Source organism: Octopus bimaculoides, chromosome 3 (assembly GCF_046866305.1).
Source record: "Octopus bimaculoides isolate indiv1 chromosome 3, ASM4686630v1, whole genome shotgun sequence".
NCBI classification, from domain to species: Eukaryota; Metazoa; Mollusca; class Cephalopoda; order Octopoda; family Octopodidae; genus Octopus; species Octopus bimaculoides.
This window is the reverse complement of record NC_142930.1, coordinates 119,213,496-119,235,003: the sequence shown is the minus strand read 5'-3', so window position 1 is coordinate 119,235,003 and position 21,508 is coordinate 119,213,496. Positions and strand designations below refer to the sequence as shown.

The 21,508-nt window shown below is 34.8% G+C and overlaps 1 long non-coding RNA gene across 2 annotated transcripts; it reads right to left on the bottom strand.

Moving 5' to 3' along the window:
- Positions 1-2,690: 2,690 nt before the first annotated feature.
- On the bottom strand, positions 2,691-21,120 carry LOC149136667 (uncharacterized). Of its 2 annotated transcripts, XR_016240928.1 has the most exons (4): positions 20,896-21,120; positions 8,088-8,151; positions 7,624-7,700; positions 2,691-3,595 (listed from the first exon to the last, which is right to left on the bottom strand). It is a non-coding gene; the product is annotated as an uncharacterized LOC149136667 (long non-coding RNA). The 2 variants fall into 2 exon arrangements; XR_016240927.1 differs by lacking the exon at positions 2,691-3,595 and having other exon boundaries at positions 5,695-7,700.
- Positions 21,121-21,508: the final 388 nt, after the last annotated feature.

Below are 21,508 nucleotides of genomic sequence, written 5' to 3'. Positions count from 1 at the left end.
ATCGATAAATACAATGTAGGAGGAACTAATTAGAGGGTCTCTATATGGTCTCTTGCCATGCTGAAAATAAAAGACTATATTCTACAATTAACTCTCTAATCTCTAAAATAAAGAAGAGACACATTAGATTATTTACTCTAAGAAACTACCAAAAATACTTCAATAGTCATGGGTGAAATATCTTTGGTTATAAGGTTAAGCAACAACAATAACAGCAAAAACAGCAATACAGTGTGTGCCAAACTGCCTCTGTATCCAACAATAAAGGTTTTGCACCTGGATAAAAATGTATGTCTACATGTAAAAACGTTGTGAAAATTGGATCATTTTCATGAATTAAATCATAGGCTTCTGTGCCAGTGGCACGTAAATAGCACACTTTGAGTATGATCGTTACCAGCATCGCCTTACTGGTACTTGTGCCAGTGGCACAGTGCTACTGGACTGGCTCCTGTGCAGGTGCCACGTAAAAAACACCATTTTGAGCATGGCTGTTGCCAGTGCCGCCTGGGTATTTAAAATGTTTTGCTAGAACGAAAGATAAATGGCAAATGCACAAGACAAGGACCTAGAACAAACTGGTTTGATAACATCAAGGACTGGACTTAAACTCTCATATGGTGAATGTGTAAAAATGGCAAAGAAAATTATCAAATAGGGATCCTTGATATTCAACCTACTAAAAGCAGAAGACACCAGATAAAAAGAACAATCACGATAGAGAGAGTAAAGCGGATAAGCTATCCTGGAACTCCAGAAATGGTTCAAATACTTGCAACAAGACACTCAAGGACTAGATAGCAGTGTTAAAAAGGCAATAGATTAAATCTACCAGCGAAGAATTCAGAACATAAAGAGCCAGCATCAGATAACAGGTACAGCGTCTTCCTATTTGCTAAAATTTTGAAGGAAAATATTTTAATTTCAAATTTCAGTAGAAGTAATTTTATCTTTTATCTTTTGATAACAGAAGGAATACATATATATATATATATACACATATATATATTGACTGATTCAGATGTATCTACACTTCCTCTAATAGTCAAAAAGCTTCCATCAAAAGAAATCAAAGTATACTTGATGTTTGTTGTCACTAATTAAAATATTTGTGATTCTTCTTTTTAATGACATTATCATAGATATATGATGTAAATATGATTCTTAGAGAAGAATCAACTTAAATGAAACGAGTTCATAATCCAATATAAATGTTAATTTATAATTCTGAAACAACCAACTAAACTCAGATCAACAGGAGGTAATGGGGTTGGTTGGGACATTCCCTACAAAAGCCCATTTACATTATTATAAGGTAAGACTTCCTACAGAAACCGAAAAGGAAACAAAATGATGGTATATGAAAACCATTATGAAGAAACATCTCAGAAACTGTTACAATGGTAGGTAGCTACAGCTGGAGACAACTGCAATCGAATGCCAAAGATTGAGAGAGACAGAAATTTCATGTTGGTGAGCGAGCTGGCAGAAATGTTAGCACGCCAGGTGAACTGCTTAGTGGTATTTCGTCTGTCTTTATGTTCTGAGTTCAAATTCCGCCGAGGTTGACTTTGCCTTTCATCCTTTCGGGGTCGATTAAATAAGTACCAGTTACGCATGCACTGGGGGGTCGATATTATCAACTTAATCCATTTTTCTGTCCTTGTTTGTCCCCTCTGTGTGTAGCCCCTTGTTTGCAGTATGGAAATAAGAAACTTTAGCACACCAGGTGAAAGGCTTTGCAGTATTTCGTCTGCCACTACATTCTGAGTTCAAATTCTGCTGAGGTCAACTTTACCTTTCAGCATGATACTGATATTGACCCTCGATTGACCCTGAGGTGATGAAAAGTAAAGTTTCTTTTGTTTTGTTTTTGCATTTTAGTCAAGGAGTAGCCGTGTGGTAAGTAGCTTGCTTACCAACCACATGGTTCAGGGTTCAGTCCCACTGCGTGGTACCTTGGGCAAATGTCTTCTACTATAGCCTCGGGTCGACCAAAGACAGGGCAGGAAGTTATCTAAGTTATCTATAAATGTGAGATGTGATCTAAAAGCATACAAGAAACTGAAGTTCACTAAAGACACCCAAGGATCAATGTGGCTTTGTGGTTAGGGATCTGGCTTCTTGCATTCTGGTATTGTGGTCTTGGGTTCAGTCTCACAGCACAGCATCTTGAGTGTCTTGTATTATAGACATGGGCCAATCAAAGCCTTATGAATGGGTTTGATAGACAGAAACTGAAAGAAGCATGTTGGTGTGTGTGTGTGTGTGTCTGCATTGACATACAAGGATGGTTGTTAATTTCTAGTCTTCTGCAAAAATCATGCCTGGCCATGGGAAAATATTATTATGGTTAGAGACAGGAAGAGCATCTGACTGTAGAAAATCTTCCCCGACAAATTCTCACTTTTCCATGCATGCACGGAAAAGTGGTTTTATTATTATTATTATTATTACTATTATTATTATTATTATTATTATTATTATTATTAGTTCAAATTCTACTGAGGCCGACTTTGCTTTTCATCCTTTTGGGGTCCCTTGACCACAAATCCTCTACTCTAACCACTAACCCATGTGCCTCTACAAGAAACATGGGAGTGACTGTAAAATCATTCATATAACTTAAGATGGCTGAGCTAACTATTTCAGAGAATTTATTGGACGTGCAGTAAATATATATTGCAATTTGGACTGAATAGATTTAATGAAGAGAATAGATGGAGTTTGAGGAATCTCTTCTCTTTCATCATTGTATAATGGTATTGTTGGAACTTCAGAAATAGGTAGCAGACTGTAATTGCATAGTTAAAAAGCTTACTTTGAAACCTTGTGGTCTCAGGTTCAATCTCACAGTGCAGTAACCTGACCATGAGTCTTCTGCTATAACTCTGCGTCAACCAATGCCTTCTGAATGAATTTGGTTGTTGGAAACTGTGTGGAGCCTGTTTTATGTATGTGTGTGTGTTCATCTTTGTATCTATGTTTGTCACCTCCCCTCCACTTCATAACAGGTGCTGGTTTGTTTATGTCCCTGTAACTTTGTGTTTGTGATTTGGTAAAATAGAGATCATCATCATCATCATCATCATCATCATCATCATCATCATCATTTAACGTCAGCTTTCCATGCTAGCATGGGTTGGACGATTTGACTGAGGACTGGCGAACCAGAAGGCTGCACTAGGCGCCAATCTGATCTGGCAAGGTTTCTACAGCTGGATGCCCTTCCTAACACCAACCAATCCGAGAGTGTAGTGGGTGCTTTTATGTGCCACCAGCACAAGGGCCAGTCTGGCAGTACTGGCAACGGCCATGCTCAAATGGTATTTTTTATGTGCCACCTGCATAAGAGTCAGTCCAGCGGCACTGACAACGACCTTGCTCAAATGGTGCTTTTTATGTGCCACTGGCACGGAAGCCAGACAGCTGCTCTGGCAGTAAACCTGCTCAGATGGTGCTGTTAGCGCTCCACTGGCATGAGTGCCATGATAAAAAAAATTAGCAGATGAAAAAAGAAATCACAAGTACTGGGACTGATTCTTCTGACTTAAACCATTTAAGGTGATGCCTCAGCATGGCCACATTTCAATGACTGAAACAATAAAAGAATGATAAAAAATAAGTATTTCTCAATTACATTTACTGTTGTATGTTTTAACAGCTCGATTTGGGTGAACATGGGTTAAAATGTCACCTGTGAAACATCTAATACAAAGCAAAACAGATTATCATTCTAAACCTAACCGAGTGACCTTCTGTGAAATACTATTTTGCTTAAGAACAACAACAAATAAAAACACGAAAATAAAACCAGAATTAAGCTGAATTAAATTATAAGAAAACATAAATCATGACATATACTCAACAATATTACAAGTAAGAATATATGAGATTAAATAATGTAATTTGTTGAAGAAAATAAAGTTGTTACACACTTGAAATCTTTGGGTTATTTTCTACATGTTGGAGTTTGTTTATTCATATATGTGTGCAGTATGTGAGTCTGTGTGTATGACCACATGCGTGTGGTTGTGTATATGTATGTGTTAGTCTGTATTTAGTAGATATATGTACATATTTAGATATATGTGTATGAACATGTATTTATTTCTTACTAGACACAAGTTTCATAAAACTACAAAATATAGATATCCACCACACTACCACACAGGAAATGTACTTCCTATAACTGTTTTATCTCGATTTGAATGTACGTGAAGGTATTTAGAATGCCCAAACTTATTTCTGCAAATTTGCTAAGCACTGATGCTGATCATAGTTTAACCAGTAAGCGTAGGAGTGAAGTAAAAGCAGTAAAAATGGTAGAGGAAGGGGGGGGAGCAATAGGGCCACATTTAAGTGGGTCCATGAAAAGATCCCTGATGAATGTTTACACACGGCACAAATGCACATACATATACACATATATACATATGTGAGTGTGTGTGTGTGTGTGTGTGTGTGTGTGTGTGTGTGTCTATATATACATGACAACCTTCTTTCAGCTTCCATCTACCAAATCTACTGATAAGTCTTTGGGACTGAACCCAGAACCACGAGGTTGGGAAGCACGGTTCTTATCACATAGCAAAACCTGTGCTTGTATGTAGCCATATATATATATATATATATATATATATGCTTGTGAATTAATTTTAGCAGACTGCAGAAGTGAATTCACAAGCACACATAGAGCATCCAAAGGTACATTTTTTTCCTTCTGATGACATTATGCTCATGTCACATAATTGCAAATTTGATGTTTATTGAGTATCAAAAGAAACGGCTGTAAGTGAAGATGACCAATTTGCTGTTAATAATAACCAATTATTAACTTCTCAATTTCCATTTTCTTCTTTTAAATGAATATAAACTATATATATAAATATGTCGAGAGTATGAGAGGTATTGGTGTCAAAAAGGTACAGGAAACTTATATATACACCATTCTGCTCAAAATGGAACTGCAAATACATTATCCTTATGCATCTCACTTTTATTTTCATTCCTTCACTTCCCTCTGTATTTCATATCTTCTCTATAATAATTATTACTTAAACATTTTCTCGCACTATCTCTGATGAAGGGATATATAAATTATCCCGGAAACAGCTGTAAGACCTTCTCTTTATAAATGTTCTGTAAACTATTCACAGCCTTGGATCTTTTTTATCTCATTCTGTCAATTCATATATATATATATATATATATATATATATATATATACCTATTATTTTAAGGGAATTAATTCCTCAAAAATACCAGTATTTCCTTCCCTTCATGAAGTTAACACAACTTCTAATTAAATATATATATGTATGTATGAATGTATATATATATGTATGTATGTATGTATATATATATATATATATATATATATATATATATATATATATATATATATACATACATATGAATTTATTTATGAATAGTACCTGAGAAAATTCCAGACAATTGAAAGAAGATAACATTTCAATCTGCCATTTGTAATTACTTTCCAGCCAGTAAATGTTCATGATTAGTATTCATCATAAATTTAATTGAAAATATTCAGAAATTTGTTACTCCCACTTGACAATAAAAATGTCACAGAAATGTTCATCTTGATGGTTATTCTTGTAATACATCAACTGAAATTACAATAATTGCTATTTTGTTAATTTTATTCATGCCAGAATTTGTAGTTTTGTAAATATAGTGTTCCATTATTACATTTTTCATTCTTTTTTCTTTTGGTTTTTAAGCTTTTAATTTCATAGGTTTTAGTCATTGAATGATAACCATGTTAGGGTGGCACCTTCAAAAGTTTTAGTCTATCTTTTTTGACCGCAGTGTTTATTTAAATGTGATGTTTGATTTACCAGTTTGTAGTTGTCAAACTGCTAAATTATGAGGTATAAGGTGACATAGTGAAGGTGCATAGCTCCCAATCCTGAGGTAATGAGTTTTATTCCTGGACAGGGCTGTGTGTTATACTCTTGAGCAAGACCTTTTATTTCCTATTACTATCTCTCTTTACTGTGATTATATAATGTAATGAAGTTGAGTAGCAAGAGATCTTGAGTAATTACAATTTCAATAGACTTTCACTTTCACTTTCACTCATTAGATTGTAGCTGTTTTGGAGCACCACCTTTAAGGGTTTTAGTCAGTAATTTATGGCTTGGCTCAGTGGTTAGAGAATTAGCCTAACAATCATGAGGTAGTGATTTCGATTCCTGGACTGGGCTGTATGTTGTTTTCTTCAGCAAGACACTTTATTTCACATTACTCCAGTTCAATCAGCTGTAGAAATGAGCTGTGACATCGCTGATACCAAGCTGTATCGGCCTTTGCCTTTCTATTGGATAACATCGGTGGTATGGAGAGGAGAGACTGATATGCATGGGTAACTGCTGGTCTTCCATAAAAACCCTTGCCTGAACTTGTGCCTCAGAGGGTTAATGTTCTAGGTGAAATCCCATCATGGTCATTCATGACCGAAGGGGGTCTTTACCCCTTTTTTTATATATTGATCTCAGTCCTTATTATTTTTCTTAGTTGCGAAATCCAGTCCATATTTTAACAATTTTATATTTTTTTTTCATCGTTAACCTATGGGACATAATCACAGACATTTACCAGCTCACATACACATAAGTCATAGGACAACATCTGGGAGAAAGCACTTACTTTTGGCGATTAGAGTAATCTCGGATTACTGAGATCTTCATGTATCAGTATTGTAAATAAATACCTATACTCACGTATATTTATATTACAATTAATTATCTTTTATTTGATTTTATGCAAGTCTACTTTACAACATGTAAACTAACTTCATCACGTTCCCGTTATCTGATGCCAGAGAATCAAATTAAAGAAATAATCATGGGAGACTGCTAGTTTTTCGCAAACAGCCTTAACCAGACTTGTGCCTAAGAGGGGAACTTTCTAGAGGTAATTCCATGGTCATTCATGACTGAAGGGGGTCTTTACCCTTACCTTAAGATGACATAACATAAACATAAATACAGATATAGACACACATGTGAATTCTCATTTTGATCATCATTTAACATCCATTTTCCATGCTACCATGGGTTAGAGGTTTCAACAAAAAATGATGTGCCAGAGGGCCACACCGAACAAATGGCTATCATATGACTACACACCTAAAGGAGAAATGTTTGCATAACTTATTTCTGTGCATCAAGTAAGATGGAGTAATCTGAAAGTTTTGTAATTCTCAAGGACATTCTACAATGGCTCTTGTATCATGGATAAAATTTGAATTCACGAATTTAGGTGCGATCGTGGTTGTGTGGATAAAAAGCTTGCTTCTTGACCATGTGGCCATGGGTTCAATCAATGATGACAACAATGATGATTGGGGTGGTTGTGGTTGCTGTTGAGGTGGTAGTAATGGTAGGGGTAATGATAATGCTACTACTACCGATGATGATGAGGAGGAGGAAGAGGATGATAATGGTGGTGGTGGTAATGAATTTAAAATGTCAGTGATGGTGGTGGTGATGATGAAAAAGATGAAAATGATGATGATGGCAGTGTTGGTGATGATGATGTGGGTGGGGGGAATTACTAGAACAAAGGTAAAATTTATTAAAGAAATACTCCTACATGCTCTTTCTGAAACTATCATAACTGAAAAACTTTCATGCCTTGGTCTGTTCAATTAGAATATATTTTGGATTACACTGCAACAGAAAAAAAGAAAGCATATTGTAGTGAAAGAATGGAAGATATCCCTCTATGGAACTGGCCTCACGAGAGAAATAGTATCATTTTGTGTTCGCTAGTACATATTTGGAAATTCTAAAATTATGGAAAAATTTTCAAATTTGGTATATTGGTGTAATTTTTTATGCTGAATCTGAATATGTGTGTCTTTGCATGTGTGTGTGTTTGTGTGTGTGAGTGTGTGTGTGTGTGTGTGTGTGTGTGTGTGTATGTCTTTGTGCATGTGTTTGTCATTACCATTACTTGACAACCAGTGTTGCTGTATTTATGTCCCTGGAACTTAGCAGTTTGGTAAAAGAGACCGATAGAATAAATATCAAGCTTCACAAAAAGATAATAAATACCGTGGATGATAAAATCAACTAAAATTCTTCAAAGTGGTGCCCCAGCATGGTAACAGTTTAATGACTGAAACAAATAAAAGATAAAAGATGCAGGAATCTTGTTTACAAAACATCACAACATGGGTCTTTTATTTCAAAAACTTTCACATGAGCTTGAGTCACTGTCTGTTGTCACTTGATCTACAAAAAAAAAAAAAAAACTGCTGCCAAATTTCTTCCAAATCACACCATATATTCTTATAATTGGAATTAATCTTTGGAAACCGTAATTTTAAATAGATTATTCCAGAAAGAAAAAAGATCATTGGAATGGTCCAGGATGGAATACTATAGGTTATGAGCCTACTTGATCAGAAATTGACCTGGTGCTAAGCTTCATTAACGACTTCAAAAACACTAATTTGTTTTTATATGTAGAGGTTAGAACGATATAATGAATGAAGTTGCTTGGCCTATTATCCATTTTATAATTAGATAGATGCATTAATTACAAGTTTAGGTTGAAGCAAGAAGAGTGATGTACCTTATCCATATGAAATTCAATCATCCTCAATAAAAGTGCAGCTATTATCAGAAAGAAATTTCGCAAGGAGCATTTTATTGTTAGTTTCCATTGAAATGATTAGCAAACCATATAAGATTGTCTACCATCCATTAAGCAATGCGGCAGGCAGGCCTTGCAGAATTGTCCACAGTGCTTTATGCAATATCACACCCTCTGTTGCACATCATATGAACACGGCTAATCTAATGCATTAGGTGAATGGTTTTATGATGATATGCTTACGTAATATCATATCATTAGTGTAAGAGTTTAATACAGATATAGAAGTGAAAGAGAAAGTGAAAGTGAAAGTAGAAGAAAGAAAATGACGTTGGTGTGTATTGTATGAATGGTAGTCAGGGTAGATTGGATCAAGGGAAGCTATTAAGTAACATATTAAGGCCAGACATCAGAGAGTAAGGATAATTAAGAAATTAATGGGAGTCAAGACTAAAATGATTACTTTGAAACAGTAAAGCTGACACTTGCCAGCTTTGCTTTATATGCATCTAAAAATACATATTATTATTATTATTATTATTATTATTATTATTATTATTATTATTATGATTATTATTATTATTATTATTATTATTATTATTATTATTATGATTATTATTATTATTATTATTATCATTATCATTATTATTATTATTATTATTATTATTATTATTATTATTATTATTATTATTATTATTATTATTATTATTATTATTATTATTATTATTATTATGATTATTATTATTATTATTATTACTATTGTCGTTAACCTTGTTATCCTTATTGTTGTTGCTGCTGTTATTATTATTATTATTATCATTATTATTATTATTATTATTATTATTATTATTATTATTATTATTATTATTATTAGTATCATCATCATCCTTATTATCATCATCATCATTATTATTATATCATCATCATCATCATCATCATCATCATCATTATTATTATATCATCATCATCATCATCATCATTATTATTATTATTATTATTATTATTATTATTATTATTATTATTATTATTATTATTATCATTATCATTATTATTATTATTATTATCATTATTGTTACAGTTAATATTATCATTGTTATTATGGCTGTCATTATTTTGATTGTCGTTGTCATGATGGCAGTGCTTGTCCTCGTGGGCGGAAAATGTAACTGCAGTTATGACAAAAATAATGATGACAATAATTATAAGATAACAATACAAGTGTACATAATTTATGTTGATGATAATGACAACGATGACGACAACGACGATTATTATGATAGCAGTGGCAATTACTACAACAATGGCAAAATTTATAGAAACAAATAGAATTAGACAAAAGCATGCATGCATGAATGCACGAATGATGATAATGATGAAGAGGATAAAGAGGATGAAGAGGATGATAGACAATATCTTAAAAATGATACAGAATAAATTAATTTAAAATAGAGATAAGCATTACGATAGCATTTGTTGGTGGAGAAGGGTGTGTGTGTGTGATAAGATCAAAATAAGCGTTAGTGATGATTGCAGAAATGGTGATTGTGGTGGTGGTGGTGGTGGACAATGGGGTAGATGTCTTTTCCACTGTTGGCACCACAATAACAACAACAACAGCAGCAGCAGCAGCAGCAGTAGCAGTAGTGGCAACAACAACATTTGAAAGAAACTCTCATTCATTCATTCATTCATGTAAAAAGAAGTCTCTCTTCCCCCTCCTACACAAAAAAAGCAGAAGCACAACAAACACTATCAAAGCTATTATTATTATTATCATCATTATTATTATTATAAATTATTATTATTATTATTATTATTATTATTATTATTATTATTATTAATATTATTATCATTATCATTATTATCATCATTATTATTATTATTTATTATTATTATTATTGATATTATTCTCGTTGATGTCACTGTTATTATTATCATTATTATTATTATTATTGTTTTGGTTTTTTTTATATATTACTTTTCAACAAATTATTTATGTTTGATTTAGATCGTTTAATTACATCCTTTCTTATTTTACTATGTGATACTCTACTAAGAGATAAAGAAAACAAACCAAAAAAGAAAAAAAAAATTAGAGAAAAAAAATTATATTTTGATGTAATCAGTTAACAAGTTTCAATAAAAGCTTGAATTACTGGTCCTACACTTACACACACACACACACACACACACACACACACACATAATGTATATAATTTGCTTTTATGTTATGTATAGAGTTAGCAGTACTGACAGTGGTTATGCTAACGACCATATCAGTGATATCGAAAACGATAGTGCCAGTGTGGGTGGGGGTAAAATGTAATACTGATATTATAATACAATGGGTAAAACAAAAGAGAATATTAAAAAAAAAACTCAATCCAGAAGTATGAGTATTGATGGCATACTAACTGCCATAAGCAGAGATTGCTTTTATTGAGTCACTTGTTCTTCTGATTTAGCAGCTAAAAATTTCCAATAAATGCCCATCTATTATTTTTCAAGAGGGAACAATGCCATGTTGAAGTTATGAATATTAAAGTTGTATGAATTTATAAAGAGGTGCAGATTCATTTACTTCTATCAGACGTTTGACTATGGCCATGCTGGGGTACTACCTAGAAGGGTTTTAGTTGGCTTGTTTTTTAAGCCTGTTATTTATTCTATTGGTTTCTTTTGCTGAATCACTAAACTATGCAGATGTAAACACACCAACACCAGTTGTCAAGTGGGGGTGTGAGACAAACAAGGACACAGAGACACACACACATATGGATATACAGTAATCTCTTGCCATATCGCAGTTCTTTTATCATGGTTTATTATTTAAGCATACATCGATTCCTCCATGGTGTTGTTTTGCATTTATAATAAAATAAATCTCTCTCTTTTACACGTTTCAGTCATTTGACTATGGTCATGCTGGAGCATCACCTTTTAGTCGAGCAAATCGATCCCAGAAATTATTCTTTGTAATCGTTCTCTTTTGTCAAACCGCTAAGTTATGGGGATGTAAACACACCAACATTGGTTGCCAAACGATGTCGGGGGGACAAACAGAGACACACAATCATAAACACACACATACATACATACATATATATATATATATATATATATATATATATATATATATATATATATATATATATATATATATATATATATATACATATATATATATATATATATACAAATAATTACAGAGGCATCAAGCTGTTAGATCAGGTTATGAAAGTTACAGAGAGGGTCATAGCCCAACTAATTAGGGAGCGAATCAATTTAGATGAGATGCAGTTTGGGTTTGTGCCAGGTAAAAGCACTACTGATGCCTTATTTCTAGTGAGACAGTTGCAGGAGAAATACCTAGCTAAGGATAAACCTCTGTACCTGGCTTTCGTTGACATGGAGAAAGCCTTTGACAGGGTCCCCCGATCCCTTATCTGGTGGTCAATGAGGAAACTTGGGATAGAAGAATGGTTAGTGAGAGCTGTGAGAGCCATGTACAGAGATGCTGCCAGTAAGGTGAGGGTTGGAAATGTGTACAGCAATGAATTCCGGGTAGAGGTAGGGGTCCACCAAGGTTCCGTCCTCAGCCCCCTCTTATTTATCATAGTCCTCAGGCAATCACAGAGGAGTTCAAGACAGGTTGCCCCTGGGAGCTCCTCTATGCTGATGACCTTGCCCTAATTGCGGAGTCACTATCAGAACTAGAGGAGAAGTTTCAGGTGTGGAAGCAAGGTCTAGAATTGAAGGGCCTTAGAGTCAACCTAGCTAAAACCAAAATCCTAATAAGTAGGAAGGTAGATAAAACACAAACCCCTTCAGGTAGATGGCCCTGCTCAGTATGTAGAAAAGGAGTAGGTAGTAACTCTATAAGATGTACCCGGTGCAAGCTATGGACACATAAGAGGTGCAGCAACATCAAAGGCAGGTTAACTAGCAAGTTAGTTTTTGTTTGTGGCAGATGTTCAGGTGCAATAAAGACTGTAAACAAACAGGACACAACTTCTATCTCATTCCAGGGTGAAAAACTAGAGGTAGTCGATAGCTTCCGCTATCTGGGCGACCAAGTTAGTAGTGGGGGTGGGTGCGCTGAAAGTGTAGCTGCTAGAATAAGAATAGCCTCGGCAAAGTTTAGAGAGCTCTTACCCCTGCTGGCGACAAAGGGACTCTCACTCAGAGTAAAAGGCAGACTGTATGACGCATGTGTACGAACAACCATGCTACATGGCAGTGAACCATGGGCTGTAACTGCTGAGGACATACGTAAGCTCGCAAGGAATGAAGCCAGTATGCTCCGTTGGATGTGTAATGTCAATGTGAATACCCGTCAGAGTGTAAGTATCTTGAGAGAAAAGCTGAACATTAGAAGCATCAGTTGTGGCGTGCAAGAGAGACGATTGCGCTGGTATGGACATGTGGTGAGAATGGAGGAGGATAGCTGCGAGAAAAGTGCCACACCCTAACAGTTGAGGGAACCCGTGGAAGAGGTAGGCCCAGGAAGACCTGGGCTGAGGTGGTGAGGCAAGACCTTCGTACATTGGGCCTCACCGAGGCGATTACTACTGACCGAGACCTTTGGAAATGTGCTGTGCGTGAGAAGACCCGGCAAGCCAAGTAAGATGATGATGATATATATATATATCAAGTAAGATGATGATGATATATATATATATATATATATATATATATATATATATATATATATATACATATATGCAATGGGCTTCTTTCAGTTTCCATCTACCAAATCCACTCATAAGGCTTTGGTCGGCCCAAGTTTATAGTAGAAGACTCTGGCCCAAGGTACCACACAGTGGGACTGAATCCTAACCTATATGTCCAGAAAATAGACATCTTGCCACACAGTCACCCTTGCAGCTGTAATAGTCAATATGGGGTGGAGGTGGGGTGAAAAGTTCCGAGCTTTAAGGGTATCACCAAAAGGCTTGCTTGGAGGCCCAACCTTCTGAGTTCCGTTACAGGACTAAGAAAAACTGGAGGACTGCTGCAATAAGTGTGTGAATCTGAGAGTGGAATATGTTGAATAAAAGCATAATTAACCAATCCTCCTGTATTTTCTATTAACCAAAGCCAGTAACTTTTCCAAGACCCCTTCATATATGCCTTGGCTTTATCTAGTGGTGAATCATCATTTCTATCATTGTTTTGGTTTCTGCTTTTCAATGCTTGCATAGTATGTTTGGACAGAAGTTTTTTTATGGACAGATCTCCTTCCAGTCACTAACTTCAGCTTATTTCCGAATTAGGTAATTATCTCCCAGTCTACTGAACAACAAACAGCCGTGATATGTTGTGTGTAGAGAACAGTAAACACACAAATTACGCTGCCAAAAAAACCATTGTTTACAAACGAGCAAGCATCAAGGAAATACAACACACAACATGAACACACATGCACGCACACACACACACACACACGCATTTACAAATCATATAAAGAAAGATTGTCTTAACTTAAAACTTATTAATTCTATAAAATATATCTTTAAAACACAAAATAACTCGAACCATTTGGAAGGAAGTTTAAGTACTGCATCAAGCTCTTATAATCAGTGTTTTCAAATGCACATGAAAAGCTGCAAACAGTGAAAATGCATAATAACTCCATTCCAAAAGGTTCATGTCATTCTGTTTTTTCTTGATACATTTTAGATAATAATTTTCAATTTAAGAAAAATTTTCTTCAAAATATTGTGATTGTATCAAGAATTCTGTATTAGAGAAGGCATGGCTGTGGGGTAAAACGTTTGCTTCTCAATCACATGGTCTTTATGTTCAGTTCAACTGCATGGCATCTTAGTCAAGTGCCTTCTATTATAACCTTGTGATGATTAGAGCCTTGTGAATGGATTTAGTAGATGGAAATAAAAAAAAAACCTGTCATACATGTGCAGGCTGGAAAGCGGAGCATTTTCTAATCAAAGTTGGATGTAGAGGGTTTGTTGGACACAGTGTGAGGTGACTGTTGTTATCGTTAGGGCTAACTCATGGTAAGGTAAATACCACCATGAGTGATATCCAAAATACAGTGGAGAAGGCTAGCCACTGGATTTGGTTAAAAGAGACGATGAGTGGTGGCTAGAGAAATATTGAGCTTTTTTTTTAGTAACCAGTTCATCTAGCAAGCAGGGCCTCATATTAGTGAAGGGGGGGGGGTGTATTGATGCCGTCGAGAGGTAGGCCCTGAAATGGAGTGCATTCTCTCCTGATGACCCCCATACACTTGCTGGCTTCTAGTATGCGGAGTTCTCGACTAGTAGCACTTGCATGTGCAAGTTGTTTGCAAGACATTGTGATGACTAGAGCCTTGTGAGTGGATTTAGTAGATGGAAATTAAAAAGAACCTGTCATAGATGTGTGTGTGTGTGTCTGTGTTTGTATGCTTATGTATGTATGTATGTGTGTGTGCATTTGTGTGTGTGTGCATGTGCATGTGGGTGTATTTGTGCATGTGTGTTTGGGGGTGTGTTTATGTTTGTGTGTGTGTGTTTGAGACTGTATTTGATCCTGTCATTGCTTGACAACTGATGTTGGTTTGTTTACATTCCTGTGACCAAGCAGTTCAGCAAAAAAAAAAAAAAAAAAAAGGGGACCAAAAGAATAAGTACAGATCCCAAAGAAAATTAAAATACAGGAGTCAATTTGTTTGATTAAACACTTCAAAGTGATGCTGTAGTATGGCCACAGCCCCATGACTGGAGCAAGTAAAAGATATAAACAATAAAAGCTCTGACAAGCTTCTTCAATTTTCTACCAAATCTAATACCAAGATTTTGATCCGCCCAAGAATGTTTGCAGAACGCACTTGACCAAGTTGCGATGCAGACAGACTCTGCTGTTAAGATGCTTCCTTCACAAAGACATGATTGGGGAGCAAAATACTTAACCTCATAGCCATGCAGATATGGCTGCATATTTTAAATGCTAAAGAGAATGTTTTAAAAAAGATTGTTATACTGCACCAGACTGAATGTCATTCACAAATGTATAAGAATTTCTCTAATATATTGTTGACGATGCACAAGTATAAATAATGATGTAAATGAAATTTCAATTGAGATCTTCATGAATTATACATGTATTCAATTAATGTTTAGTTATTTGAAGAGAGAAGCAAGCAGGTGAATGCACTCATATTTTGGCATTTCACATATGTCCTTTAGTAAGTAACTTAGTCAGAGAATATATTATGTCCATAAAGATATTTACTTATATGTAAAGCTTCAAGGGTAATGTTTAAATGATGTAATGAAATAGAATGATATTCTCAGAACTATCATCTTCTAAGTACGAACCACGAAGTTTAAGAAGTTTGAAGATGGTGGTATGGTGCAGTTGTTAAAGTTTTACATGAATAGCCTTGTGGTATAATTTCTGGATTCTTGTCTTTGAGTTGAAATTTCACTGAAGTCAATGTTGGGTTTCATTCTTCTGGAGTCAAATAAACGTTTGAATTACTGATAGATTGATTGTGCTTTGTCTCATAATATAACATATAATAGAACTTTAGATTTATTTTCTGACACCCTGTTACAATATTAACATTATGTCTACAAACATGTATGTGTATATATGTATAAATATATATATATATATATATATATATATATATATATATATATATATATATATATATATATATATATATATATATATATATATATATATATATATATATATATAGGGGGAAATCACAAAAAAAAAACAACAGACAACAAAGAGAGGTGGTGTAGAAAACAAACAGATGTATTAGTATAACGCTCAGGAATTGAAAAAGTCTTTAACATTTTGAGTCTACGCTCTTCCACAGAAAGAAACAAGGAGACAAAAAATGAGAGGAAAACAGGAGAGAAACAAGGAGAGAAAAAAAATGTGTGTAGTGGTTAGCGATCTGTCATGGCAAATATATATATATATATATATATATATATATGTGTGTGTACATATGAGTGATTGGATGAATGACGTTAAGTCGCATAGAGCCAAATCAAAGCATTTACAATAACATAGTCATCATCACTATCATTTAAAGTCTGTTGTCCATGCTGGCATGGATCGGATGGTGTGACCAGAGCTGGCAAGCTGGAGGGCTGCCCATGATTCCAGTCTGACTTGGCATGGTTTCTACTACTGGATGCCCTTCTTAACGCCAACCACTTTGCAGAGTGTGCTGGATGCTTTTACGTAGCATCACACAGTTGCTTATATTTATATACAACATATATGAATATATATATATATATATATATATATATATATATATATATATATATATATATATATATATATATATATATATATATATATATATACAGAAAATACAGAACTCCAGTGATGTTGCACACCTGCAGCAGGAATTGGACTCAGTTTACAGATGGGCTGAGGACAATAATATGCAGTTTAATGCTGCAAAATTCCAAGCCCTGCGCTACCAACATCCAAAACTGAATATGAAACTTACAGAGTACACTGGTCCGCAGGGAATTTCAATCCCAGAGCCTAAATCAGTGAGAGACCTGGGTATCGACATGAGTGATGATACCTCTTTCCAAGTGCACATTACCAGGATGGCAACAAAGTGCAGAAGATTGGCTGGATGGATCCTGAGAACATTCAGAACCAGAGATAAGGAAACCATGATGATCCTCTGGAGGACATTCGTGCTCAGCTGCCTGGATTACTGCTCACAGCTGTGGTCACCCACCAGTCTGAAATTAACAGCAGACCTTGAGGCAATCCAGACGAGATTCACAAAGAAGATCGTCTCTTTGCAACTGCTCAGCTACTGGGAAAGGCTGAAACAGCTAAGACTCTACTCCCTGGAGAGAAGGTGGGAGAGGTATGCAGTAATATACATCTGGAAGATCCTGGAAGGAATTGGGCCAAATTTTGGCATTGAAAGCTACACCAATGCCAGAACGGGACGACACTGCATAGTGCCAAAGATCCCAGCAATGCCATTGCGCTTCAGGACCAGTTACTGCAACAGTTTGGGATTCAGGGGCCCACAGATTTTTAATATTCTCCCAAAGAGCCTGAGGAATCTGCACAAAGTAAATGTAGGGGTTTTTAAATCAAAGCTGGACCTCTTCCTATCAAGAGTCCCAGATGAACCTACCTCGCGGCAGGAGGTGCAAATGAGGGTTGCTAAATCAAACGCCATTCTTCACCAAGTGCCACATATTGTAAGAGGTTCCCTGTAATAACAGTGTAGCAACACGGTGGTGCATCAGCATGGTCGCAGCTCTAAGCTGAAACTTTAAAAAAAAAAATTTTTTTTAATATATATATATATTCATATTTATATATATATAAATATATATATATATATATATATATATATATATATATATATATATATATATATATATATATATATATATATATATATATATATATATATATATATATATATATATATATATATATATATATATATGTATAAATATATATATATATATATATATATATATATATATATATATATATATATATATATATATATATATACATACAAGTTAAGAGGAATGACCACCAAAGTGGACACCTAATATGCTAAAGATAGATGTCAAATAGCCTTACCACGAAGTGTGTGTTCTCAAGAAAAAATTTCAGCAAAACGCTAGAATGTAAAAATGAGAAAGACAAATGAAAATATACGAAATAAAACATGATTACCTACATACCAATGGTTTCGCCTGTTAATATTTATGAATGTAAATATCTGCAAATTCATCAACGTAGTCTGTTGCTTACAAAACGCAATTTCCAGAACTGGACACAGAATGTTCACGTCTTTTTATTTCCTATATTTTCATTTGTTTTGCTCATTTTTACATTCGTGGTAAAATGATTTGAGGTCTATCTTTAGCATATTAGGAGTCCACTTTGTATGTAATATAATTTTAATCTTCGGATTTTTTAAATATGCTAAGCCACTGGATTTAATTGATGAATATCAATTTCTACCCTCATTATTTCAAGTGTGAACCAAATTCGATGACTGACACACGTGCCAGTGGAGCGCTAACAGCACCATCTGAGCAGGATCACCGCCAGAGCAGCGGCCTTGCTCCCGTGCCGGTGGCATGTAAAAAGTACCATTTGAGCGTGATCTTTTCCAGCTTCACCTTACTGGCACTTATGCCGGTGGCATGTGAACAAAACATTGGCTGACTCCTGTGCAGGTGGCACGTAAAAAACACCATTTTGAGTGTGGCCGTTGCCAGTACCGCCTGACTGGCCCTTGTGCCAGTGGCACGTAAAAAGCACCCATTACACACTTGGAGTGGTTGGCGTTAGAAAGGGCATCCAGCTGTAGAAACTGCCAGATCAGACTGGAGTCTGGTGTAGCCATCTGGTTTGCCAGTCTTCAGTCAAATCATCTAATCCATGCTAGCATGGAAAGCGGATGTTAAATGATGATGATGATGATATATATTGAGAGAGGGAGAGAGAGAGAGTACTGGAGCTGGGGCCATGTAAAAAGCACCCAGTATACCTTGTAAAGTGACTAGAATTAAAAAGGGTATCCAGCCATAGAAAGTATGGCAAAACAGACAATGAAACCTGGTGTGGCCACCTGGTCTTACCCCACCCAGCTGGTTTCAGCTGGGTTGGTAATGAAAGGGTTAAGAAGCATGGCTATAGAGCAAGCTTCTGCTTAAGTTCTTTAGAGCCAAGCCTTTTCTGAGCTAATGATGTAGGCTTTTTTTTAATTATGATATTTTAAACATCATTTTGTGCTGACATCAGCAAGGCTGTTTAGTAGTTGATACTGAGCTAGCCACTTTTTGATTTAATATAGGTCAAAAATTCTCTTCTTCAGTTAGTATAGAGCTAGCCAGTTTTTTTTATATTTAAATTTATTCATGTTAGTTAATATAGAATAAGCTTCTTTTTAGATTAATATAAACAAGATTATTTACTTTTTCTGAGTTATTATGAAAATGCATATTCTTTTTTTCTTTATTAATATTCAAAATTATTTTCATGTTATAATAAGACAACATTATATTCGAGTTAATATAAAAGAAAATATAAGGCGACAAGCAGGCAGAAACGTTAGCATGCCTAGCGAAATACTAAGCGGTATTTCATCTCTCTTTACATTCTGAGTTCAAATTCCACCAAGGTTGACTTTACATTCATCCTTTCAAGGTCGATAAATTAAGTACTAGCTGCACACTGGAGTCGATCTAATCGACTGGCTCCCCTCCCCAAGCACATTCCAGGAAAAAAGCTAAGTGACGTTTAATCCACCCTTCTGTTCTGAGTTCAAATTCCACCAAGGCTGATTTTACTTTCATCCTTTCAGGGGTCAATAAATTAAGTACCATTTGAAAACTGGGGTCAATGTAATCAACTTACTCCTCCCCTAAAATTGTGGACCTTGTGCCAAAATTTAAAACTAATATAAAAGGAGATCAATTTAGATTTAATATAAATCAAACCAATTTTTTCCATTAGATGTGGGGGCCTATTTGGTTGGGTCCAATTAAAGGATTGTACATGTTTTGTTATGTTTGAATATCTTACATTTTACTTGTTTCTGGTATTGGATTGTGGTCTTGCTGACATTATAATCATAACTAGTTGATATTCAAGCGAAAGTATATTTTAGTGAAAAGAACCAAATCTATGGCTGATTTGAAATATCTACGACTGAATATTTTGATATGTTCTTGATAATATTCGACATTCTCATCTGCAGAAAGGGAGAAACAAAGAATTCAAGAAACTAGGGGAAAAAAAAAAGAAAAACTTTATATTGAGGCTCATAACAGTCATGATGATGATGATGATGATATGTATGTCTAACTCTCTCTCTCTCTCTATATATATATATGTATATGTATGTATATGTCCACACATATACACATTTATATACATATATGCATGTAATTATATACATATAAATTTATATGTATATATATACACACACACACACACACACATATACACATATATATAAAAGCAGACATATATATATATATATAGATTGATAGATAGATAGATAGATTGAATACAGATAGATAGATAGGTAGGTAGATAGATAGATAGATAGATAGATAGATAGATAGACAGACAGACAGACAAAAGATAGATAGATAGATAGATAGATAGATAGATACATAGATACATAGATACATAGATTCATAGAATAAAACTAAAATTATCTCATTTATTGTGAGATAAATCTCTAATTAGAAATTTTGACAGCAAACAACTCACCCATACTCCATCGCTCTCTCGCTTCCTCCTCCTTCTCTTCGTCCTCCTCCTCTTCCACCCACTCCCTCTTATCTACATGTCTTCATTTGCATTATGTCATACAGACTTACTAATCGTTGGACTGAATGAGGAATTGCCTTCCCTCATTCTGTTCTCTCTTTCTTTCTCCACCTCCTCCACCCTCACCCCCTCTTTTTTCTTAATGCTAAAAGCCTTTTGACATATTGTTTGAAGTGAATAGTTTCGACAGCGTCTTCTAGCTAATGTGATGCTGTATGCGTCATAATCTTAAAGAAATCATCATCATCATCATCATCATCATCTTCATCATCATCATCATAGTCATCAGCATCATAACACCACCACCACCACCACCACCACCACTACGACCCCTCCGAATAATAATGATGACGATAGCATTAATACCCATAATAATACTAAAAATGATGATGATGATGATGATGATGATGATGATGATGACGGCGGTGGTGATGATCATAATAATAATGATAAGAATATTAATAATCATACTACTACTACTACTACTACTACTACTACTACTACTAATTATTATTATTATTGTCATTATTATTATTATCATTATTATTATTAT